A 10,807-nucleotide genomic window follows, 5' to 3' on the forward strand; every position below is an offset into this window, starting at 1 on the left:
GGTCAGCAAACTATCACTGTTGTGCTGCACCTCGATCAGGACTCTGTCCAGTGAGTCTGTGTTCAGGGTGCCTCAACTGCTGACCACTAACGCTAGAGAATAGTCGCTTCCTCTTGACATCCATGGTGGGAATGTGTGTGCTGTTCCTGATTTACACATGCAAGCCATTTCCTTGATTCCATGAAGAATTTGAGACAGACGCTGGAAATAGACAAAACGTAATAAACCCAAGTGCAAGGTGATGTGCTGATAGAGCAGGACCCGGCAGGGAACAGGCCGTGAAGACAGTCGTTCAGCCGCTCAGCCTGTCACTACTCCTCTCAAGGCCCTCGGAGTCATCCTGCTGTCCTGACAGTGTTCAGCCACTTATATCTAGTGAACATACATTACTTTCTTCACTGGATGCATAAAAAATAGTTATTAAAACTGATGAAGTCTCCTCACAAAGATCCAACTACCCCCAGCTCACAAGTGCTGGGCCTAAAGGTGTGCGTCATCACTGCCCTGCTGGGTTTTGCCTTTTTCATGATTTTTTTTTACTTTGTGTGTGTGTATGTGTGTGCTTGCTTGCCTGTACATGTACCACATGCATGCATGTACCCAAAGAAGCGAGGGCGATGGATCCTCTGGAGCTAAAGTTACAGGAAATGAGAGCCACTTGATGCTGGGGCCAGACCCCAGGTCATCTGTCTGTAGGAGCAGCTAGTCCTCAGGTGCTGAGCCCTTTATCTAGTCTCTAGCCACTCAAGTCCTTTTGTCTACCAAATTAGAACTTCACTTTGGGATGATACCAACTGGGTATCCAATACCAAATGGTCTGGTCGGCCCTGAGACACATGCAGACAAGTGACTTGCCAGGTTGTATTATGCTTGTCTGTGCCTGTGTGTAGCAACAATGGTTCAAAAGGAGGCCTGGGATTCAGAGATGGCTCAGCTGGTCTGAGCACGCGGGTTTGGTTCCCAGCTCTGACATGGGTCACAACTGTCTCTAACTCTAGCTCTGGGGAATTGAAGGCCCTCTTCTGGCCATCTGCCAGCACTCCCTCATGCATGTGGTGTGTGTGAAGGCACATTAAAAAAAAAAAAAAAAAAAAAAAAAAAAATATATATATATAAATATATATATATATATATATTTTTTTTAAAGGAGGCCATGGTTGGGAGGAAATGTAAAAGGAAGAAAGGAAAGTAATCTGAGTTTTATTATATTCTAATTAAATACAAAAATCTTAGCTATAACAAGGACTTGGCTTACTTGAGAAAATGTTTACTATTCTGTTTCCCAGGAGTTGAGCAATAGATGGTTGTGAGCTGCTGGGCAGAGATGTTGGGAATTGGACCCTCCCCCGCCACCCCTGCCAGAGCAGTGCACTCTGTGTGCAGGCTAGTGTCATGCCAATTTGACAGAAGCTAGAGCAGCAGTTCTCAACGTGTGGCTTGAGACTCCTTTGGGGAGGAAACCCTTTTCCCAGGGGTCACCTGAGACCATCGGAAAACACAACAGTAGCAAAATTACAGTAATGAAGTAGCAACAGAAATTTTTTGTTTGTTTTGGTTTTTCGAGCAACAGAAATATTTTTATGACTGTGGGGTCATCACATGAGGAACTGGGGTCACAGCATTAGGAAGGTTGAGAACCACTGCTCTAGAGTCATCTGAGGGAACCTCAACTGAGAAAATGCCTCCATCAGATCGGGCTGTAGAGAGGCAGCCCCAGTACATTGTCTTAGTGATTGATGTGGGTGTTGCCACTGCTGGACTTTGCATTGGTCATTCCCTCTTGAAATAAGTTGTCTTGATTTTACAGGGGCCCATAGTTGAGAGACTTTGAAATTTTAAAGAGATTTTTGAGTTTTAAAGAGACCAAATTTGAAAGTGCTTGAATTTTAAAGACTGTGGGCTTTTTAAATTTGTAATGTTTTATAGTTTGATATTAATCTATGAACTTAGGGATGAACAAGAAGGGAAATTATGTTATGGAATGATGTGCTTGTATGTCAAGTTGATAAAAAGAGTCAATTGTGCTGGCAAATTTTATGTCAACTTGACACAAGCTAATGTCATCTGAGAGAAGGAAACCCCCAACTGAGAAATTGCCTCCCTAAGATCAGGCTGTAGGCAAGTCTGTGGAACATTTTCTTAGTGAGTAAAGATTCAGCCAATTGTGGGTGTTGTCACCCTGGGCTGGTGATCTTGGGTTCTAGCCGAAAGCAGGCCTGAGCAAGCAAGCAAGAAAGCAAAGCAAAGCAAAGCAAAGCAAAAAAAAAAAAAAAAAAAAGCAAAAAAGCAAAACCAAAGCAAGCAAATAGCATCTTCCACGGCCTCTGCATCAGCTCCTCCCTCCAGGTTCCTGTCCTGTTTGAGTTCCTGTCTTGACTGCAGTTATGAACAGTGCAGTGGAAGTGTAAACTGAATATACCCTTTCCCTGCCAATTTGCTTTTGGCCATGATGTTTTATCACAGCAATAGTAAACTAAGACATCCTCCTAACTGCTCAAGTATCTCTCTTCTTTGCGTTTATTCATAGAATGCAGCATGTCTTTTTGTAGACTTTAAAACTGGCGTGATTACTAAAGAACAGGCCTGGTTTTCAAAGCTAGATAGCATAAGCATTCATAAAGATTGTTTTATGTTTAAGGGTATTTTACTTGTGTGTATGTATGTATGCCACATGCAGTGCTTGAGGAAGCTGTAAAAGGGGTTCTCAGATCCCTGGAAACTGGAATTACAGATGGTTGTGAGCCGACACATGGGTGCTGGACATTGAATCTGTCCTCTGTAGAAACAGCCTATCTCTTTAATGAGAGTCATCCTCAGGCCCCTCCTCCTTTTGTGATTCGTACTCATAGAGCACTGGGAGTAGCAGCTGTGAGGGCTGGAGAGTTGGCTCAGTGGTTAAGATCAGAGTTTGGCTCCCAACACCTGTCAGACAATTCACAACCACCTATGTGTAACTCCAGTTTCATGGGGATACATCTCTGGTCTCCATAAGCATCTGCCCTTGTGTGCATGGGTATACCTGTGTGTGCATGTGTGTGTGTATTGAGGACCACCCGAGCTGCCCCACATTGGGCGCCAAAGCTGCCCCACACCTGGGGGCCAAAATGTCCCGGACTGCTCTGCTGCTCCAGTCCTCAGGTCAGGGTCTAGCAAGAGAGAGAATGGGGGGAAGAAGGGGAAGAGACTCGAAGAATAGAGACAAAACAGAGGGTCTGTAGTCAAGTCTTGTTTACTGTCTCCCATAGACTATACTCACCTCCTATTGACCCTATTACAAGGAAATCCTGGGTATAAGCACAAGCAGGGGAACACAACTGAAGACAGTTTACCACAGGTACCATGCAGCTGGGGTCACTAAACAGCAAAACAAGATATGTGGGATAAACAAGATATTTATCAGAGTGTGCTTCAGTTGTTGTAGGCTGTTGACAAGTCTCTATCAGGGTATATGGTTTGAGATGGCTGCAAAGATGATAGCCACTTTCTGCTAAAAGTCAGCTCCCAACATGTGTGCATGCACACAATTTTCAACATTTTAAAAATCATTAGACTAGCTGTTGTGGTCAACGGCTGGGCCTGCCAATCATTGAGTCGTTGTGACTTGCTTTGCCCTGTCAGCTTTGGTATATCTTTATCAGCAGTGTCCTCACTGTGAATGAAGAGGACCTGTGAAAATCAACACATGGCTGACAATATGCTTGTGTATACTATCCAGTACAGCAGCCCTCAAGAGTAAATGTGGGTCTCTTTCAAACACCACCCCCAGTTGCATGCATACATATGTAGACAGATAATATGCAATTAAAAATTGAAGTAAAATCTTACTTATGGCCGGGCGGTAGTGCCTCCCAGCACTTGGGAGGCAGAGGCAGGCAGATTTCTGAGTTCAAGGCCAGCTTGGTCTACAGAGTGAATTCCAGGACAGCCAGGGCTACACAGAGAAACCCTGTCTCGAAAAACCAAAAAAAAAAAAAAAAAAAGAAACTAAATAAAAAATCTTACTCATGCCTGTGTTGGTGGCAAATACCTTTATCCCTAGAGAGGCAGGCAGGTCTCTGTAAGTTCAAGGCAAGGCTGGTCTACATAGTGAGTTCCAGGACAGGTAGTTTTTTGTTTTGTTTTGTTTTGTTTTGTTTTGTTTTTTTAGAAGAGGGCCTTTCTCAAAACAAAGCAAAACTCTTACTGTTCTGCTGGGGCTCTCAAGAGATGATTGTATCTTTTCCCCAGGACAAGACAGTGGTTGAGGCCTGTGGAGCTTGCACTACCATATCATGCTGCAATCACTGCATGCTTATCTTAGGAAGGGAACAGACTCTCACAAGACCCGGGCCCGGTCTCCCTTTAGTTTCTCCTCCTCCCTGCCCCAGCCTCTTCATTCATTCAAGGGAGTTGTGATGTCTTAAAAGCTCCCTGATGAAGGAGGGATTCAACAGGAATTCTTTGGCAGTTTTTTTTTTTTTTTTTTTTTTTTTGGGGGGGGACACAGATAGGGGCTGGTAAGGGCAGGACTTTAAGGTACAAACCCTGTAAGGAAACAGCAATGTCTCCAAAAATTATTGAATTATACTGTAATACACGAACTCTCATTATGAGATCCACTTTGTTCACCCTATCCTTGGAGTGTGCAGCAGCCGCTACTGTTACACTGAAGAGACGGCTCGGCTGTCAGGAGCTGAGCACTAGCCACACTGCTCTTGCAAAGGACCTGGGCTCAGTTCTCAACAGTCACAAAGTAGCTCACAACTATCTGTAACTCACAATTCCAAGAGATCTGACACACTCTTCTGACCTCCATAGGCACCAGTCACATACATGGTACATATACATACATGCAGACAAAAACACTGGAAGAGAGTGGCAGTTCTGAGCCATCACTCCAGCCTGACAAGCTGATTTTTAGGTTCATATAAAAATGCAAAAAAATCGCTGGGCGGTGGTGGCGCACGCCTTTAATCCCAGCACTTGGGAGGCAGAGGCAGGCAGATTTCTGAGTTCAAGGCCAGCCTGGTCTACAAAGTGAGTTCCAGGACAGCCAGGACTACACAGAGAAACCCTGTCTCGGAAAAAAAAAAAATGAAAAAAAAAAAAAAAAATCCAGAGGAGCAAAATGATCTTGAAAAGCCACAAAGTTAGAGGGCCTAACACCTCAAAAGTTGTCACAAAATTACAGAGATCACCATATCCCTAAGTACTGTGGAATAAGCTTCATGACACATTATCAGTTAGAATAAAAGATGTAGAAACTGTATATAACAGTAACCAACTGAACCACTGCCTAGGACTTCAAATGCAAGCTGTGGGCCAAAGCAGACCTGCTTAAAAGCTAGAGTCACCAATAATCCTTGAATTCGGAATTGGAGCCATGGAACCTTTTAGTAAATACAACATGGTCAAATAATTATGTTCCTTAAAATACCAATAAATGAGCAAATTCAGATTTCCTGTTTCAGCCTGTGAATAGGTTAAAAACTAACAAATGCCTCTAGAACACAGTCATTCAAAAAGCCCCAAACTCCAGGCTGCAGGTTCATCAGCTATCTCACTTGACAGTTCTTGGGTGTCTTCAGATGCCTCCAACTTTAATGCATCCCAATTAAACATGATTTTTCTCCTCTAGACCTATTTACCTGACTCCCTACTTGAAAGCACCTGAGCTTAGTTCAATAAAACTGCTATCCGACTGGGCTGGGTGGTGGTGGTGATGGTAGTCGCAGTGGCAGCCAGGGGCCTTTATTCCAGCGCTTGGGAAGCAGAGGCAGATGAATCTCTGTGAATTTGAGGCCAGCCTGGTCTACAGAATGAGTTTCAGGACAGTCAAGAGAAACACTGTCTCTCTCTCTCTCTCTCTCTCTCTCTCTCTTTTTTTTTTTTTTTGTTTTTCGAGACAGGGTTTCTTTGTGTAGTCCTGGCTGTCCTGGAACTCACTCTGTAGACCAGGCTGGCCTCGAACTCAGAAATCCGCCAGCCTCTGCCTCCCAAGTGCTGGGATTAAAGGCGTGCACCACCACTGCCAACTGAGGAATCTTGAAGGCTGAGAAGCACTTAAAGAAATGTTCAGCATCCTTAGTCATCAGGGAAATGCAAATCAAAACAACCCTGAGATTCCACTTCACACCAGTCAGAATGGCTAAGATCAAACTCAGGTGATAGCAGATGCTGGTGAGGATGTGGAGAAAGAGGAACACTCCTCCATTGCTGGTGGGATTGCAAGCTGGTACAACCACTCTGAAAATCAGTTTGGCAGTTCTTCAGAAAATTGGACATAGCATTACCTGAGGATCCAGCATATACCCAGAAGATGCTCCAACATTTAACAAGGACACATGCTCTACTATGTTCATAGCAGCCTTATTTATAATAGCCAGAAACTGGAAACAACCCAGATGTCCTTCAACAGAGGAATAATGGGTACAGAAAATGTGGTACATTTACAAAATGGAGTACTACTCAGCTATTAAAAACAATTTCATGAAATTCGTAGGCAAATGGATGGACCTAGAAAATATTATCCTGAGTGAAATAACCCAGTCACAAAAGGACGCACATAGTATGCACTCATTGATAAGTGGATTTTAGAAAAAAAAAAAAAAAAGCTCAGAATACCCATAATACAACTCACAGACCATATGAAGCTCAAGAAGAAGGAAGGCCAAAGTGTGGATGCTTTGGTCCTACTTAGAAGAGGGAACAAAATAATCAGGGGAGATAGAGGGTGGGAGGGTCTTGGGAAGAAGAAAGAAGGGGGAGGGGAAAAGGTGGGGCAGGATCAGGTACAGGAGGAGATGGAGATGTACAGAATCAGGAAACTGAACAGAGGTGTGTAGTAATGGGGGATGGGTAACTGGGGATAGCAACCAGAGAGTCCCAGATGCCAGGAAAGCAAGAGCCTCCCAGGACCTCAAGGGGATGACATTAGCTGAAATACCCCACAAAGGAGAGGGAGAACCTGTCAGATCGTATCTAGGTTAGGCATGGCCCCCGGTTGAGGGATGGGGCCATCCACCTACTCAAAAATTTTAACCCAGAATTGCTCCTGTCTAAAGGAAATACAGGGACAAAGTGGAGCAGAGACTGAAGGAAAGGCCATCCAGAGACTGCCCCACCTGAGGATCCATGCCTGATACAGCTGTCTCCTGAGAGGCTCTGCCGGAGCCTGACCAATACAGATGTGGATGCATGCAGCCAACCATCAGACAGAGCACGGTGAACCCGATGGAGGAGTTAGGGGAAGGACTGAAGGAGCTGAAGGGGTTTGCAACCCCATAGGAAAAACAATATCAACCAACCAGACCACCCAGAGCTCCCAGGGACTATAACACCAACCAGAGTACACATGGAAGGACCATTGGCTCCAGCTGCATATGTAGCAGAGGAGGGCCTTATCGAGCATCAATGGGAGGAGAGGCCCTTGGTCCTGTGAAGGCTCGATGCCCCAGCATAGGAGAATGCTAGGGCGGTGAGGTGGGATTGGGGGTTGGGTGGGGGTATAGGATAGGGTGTTGTGGAGGGAAAACTGGGATGGGGGATAACATGTAAAATGTAATAAATAAATAAAATAACCAATAAAAAACATTCTTATCATTTTAATCAGTTAAGTTTAAGAGGGGTATTTTGGGGGTGGGTCTCTGTTGCGGCCCGAGCTGCCCCATGTTTGGGGGACAAAATGTCCCAGACCTCTCTGTCAATGTTGGAACCCGCACTGCCAAAAGCCTTGGGGACTAACTTGTTAGCCCACACTGCCCCAAGCTGCTCCAGTCAGCCAGTTGGGGTTCAGTAAGAGAGTGAGTGAGGAAGGACACGAGGAATGGAGACCAGACAGAGTGTGATTCAATCTCGTTTATTCTTCAGTCTCTCTTCCTAGTCCAAGTCCCAAGTCTTGAGTTCCTCGTCCCTAGTCCCTAGTGCCTCCAAGTTCCAAGCTTCTTTCCAAGCTCCTAATACCTAATAATTCTTCTTCTGAGTTCTGATAAAGTCACTGCAGCTACGCGAGTAGCTAGATCTGCCTTGGTGCTTCCCTCAGAGAGAGGACCTGGTAGCCCAGTGTGGGCTCTCAGGTGTCCTATAAAGAATTTACACTTTCTCCTCAAAATTAATTGTTGGCACTGTAAAAACAAATTGGCTGCTTCTGAGGAATACTTTATTTGTGCAGCAGTTTCTAGCAGAGGGATAGATTGAGCTATATATGAGCTATCTGTATAAATATTAATGGTTTGATTTGGAAATGCTTGAAACACAGCAACAACAGCATGTAATTCAACCAACTGAGCTGACACGGATGATGTAGCAAAGGAGACTACTTGATCTTGAAAGGCATAAGCAGCTGTTCCTGATGAGGAACCATCAATGAAAACTAGCAATGCTTCCTCGATAGGTGCATGCGCAGTACGAGATGGAAAAACGAATTCATGGCGATTACAAACCTGAATCAATTTATCTGATGGATAATGACTATCTATCTGACCAGCAAATGAGGCACATGCAATAGGCCAGACTTTAGAACTGTGCATAAGCCAATCAACCTGATGCCTTGTATAGGGTTGTACTATTACATCAGGATCCTTTCCAAAGTATTTTTGAGTATTATCTCTGACCAACACAATCATATCAGCTACAGCAACATAGTATGGATAAAGAACCTTCTTAGGGGATGAGGGAAGATGGACCCATAATATGGGTGTAGTTTGCCAAAAAACTGCAGTAGGAGTTAGTTTAGTGTTAAAAATAAGAAAATATAAAGGTTTAGAATAATTAATGTGAGTTACAAATTGAGATGAAATAGCATTCTCTACCTTCTGTAAGGCTTTTCTACCTTCCTCTGTTAGAGCCCTGTCAGACTTAGGGTCAGGATCTCCTTTGAGAATCTCAAACAGAGGCTTCAATTCTCGTGAGTTTCAAATATGGTTGTAGCCAATTAATGACTCCCAATAACATATGAAAATCATTAAGTGTCTTAAGGGAATCAGTCCTCAAGGTGGCCTTACTATTAATAATACATGGACCATTAATCTGAAATCCTAAATAAGTATATGGATCTTGTAATTGTACTTTTTCTGGTGCTATTTGTAATCCTGCAGCCTGTAAAGCTGTTCTAAGATCATCAAAGCACTGGAGTACCCGTTTTCCATCTTTCCCTGCAATTAAAATATCATCCATGAAATGAATCATATAGATTTGTTTCCACATGGTTCTAACACCCTCTATGGCGGAAGCCACAAACTTTTGGCACAAGGTAGGACTGTTAGCCATACCCTGAGGCAAGACCTTCCATTGATATCTCTTCATAGGTTCTCTAAAATTTATAGCAGGAACACTGAAAGCAAAGCGCTGTCATTAGGATGCAATGGGATAGTAAAAAAACAATCTTTTAAATCTATGACTATTTTATAATAGCCTAAAGGTATGGCCATCGGTGTGGGCAGCCCAGGTTGTAAGGCTCCCATCCTAACCATGGTTGCATTAACAGCCCTCAGGTCTCAGTCTCCACTTTCCTGACTTTTTCCTAATGACAAATATTGGGGTATTCCAGGGAGAGTTACTCTCCTCTAAATGTCCTGCCTGTAATTGCTCCTGCACTAACAATTGAGCAGCTTGTAATTTTTTCGGTGGTTAGAGACCACTGATCCACCCAGACGGGCGAGTCCCCCTTCCAGGTGATGGGATCCGCACAACGCCCTAGGGGTGCAGCTGAATCAGTAGCCCCCAATTTTCTTCTTCCAGTGTTACCATAAACCTCAAAAGGATGAGTAACCCCTTTTTCACTTTTTCCTAATCCTTTCCCTGGGGAAAATCTAGTTCACCATTTTGAGCCATGATTACTTCATTAGGGTTGCACATAATCAATCCCAACTGGGATAACAGATCTCTGCCCCAGAGATTAATGGGAAGGCCTGGGATGACATAGGGTTGTATATTCCCTGTATTACCTTCTTTATCTTTCCACATCAGCACCTTAGAGCTTTGTTGTGGATTTTGACTTTGTCCAATACCCCTTAGATTGGTTAAGGTTGGGGTCAGAGGCCAGGTGGCAGGCCAATCACTCTGTTTTAGGATAGTCACACCAGCTCCTGTGTCAACCAAGCCTTGGAATGCCTTTCCATCCAGCCATAGTGTCATCATAGGTTTTTGTTTAACTATGGGCTGTACCCAATATGTATCAGAGGAACCAAAGCCTTAATCTCCTCTTTTAGGATTCTTATATTTGTGATTAGTAGGGTACAATGGAAGTAACAATAGTTGAGCTATCCTCATTCCTGTAGGAATGGTGACTATATTCTGAATTGCCTGTGCCTTAATCTCACCTTGATAATCATTATCTATTACTCCAGGAAAAATTTGTAGTCCCTGCATAGTAGCACTGCTTCTTCCCACTATCAGGCCAAACACATTTGGATAGAGCGGTCCAAACACTCCAGTGGGTACTCCATGTAACTACCAGAACTTCAGCATCTCTAAAGTCCACCCTGGATTTGCTAAATGTGTGTGCTTCCAGTTCTCAACAGTTGTGGAGTGTCTCATGGTCCCCATGGTGCTGCTTCACTCCCCACAAACCTTAGCACAGTCTTAAGAACGCAGACCACAAACACCAGTTTAAAGACATCTTCACTATGACATATGCTGGTCACACGGCACTAGTCTCGTGCTACAATGATAACATATAAAGATCTGAAATGTTACTGGTAGCCTAAGATTTAATTCTCAAATTCTTTCTGTGAAAATCATCAAAATCAGCAGGAAAACCCCCTGGTCAGACGGCCTTGCTTGCTGACAACACTCATCTGCAGCAGGTACTCCATTAGGGAGTGCTGAA

The sequence above is a fragment of the Arvicanthis niloticus genome, chromosome 1 (assembly GCF_011762505.2).
Source record: "Arvicanthis niloticus isolate mArvNil1 chromosome 1, mArvNil1.pat.X, whole genome shotgun sequence".
Lineage (NCBI taxonomy): Eukaryota > Metazoa > Chordata > Mammalia > Rodentia > Muridae > Arvicanthis > Arvicanthis niloticus.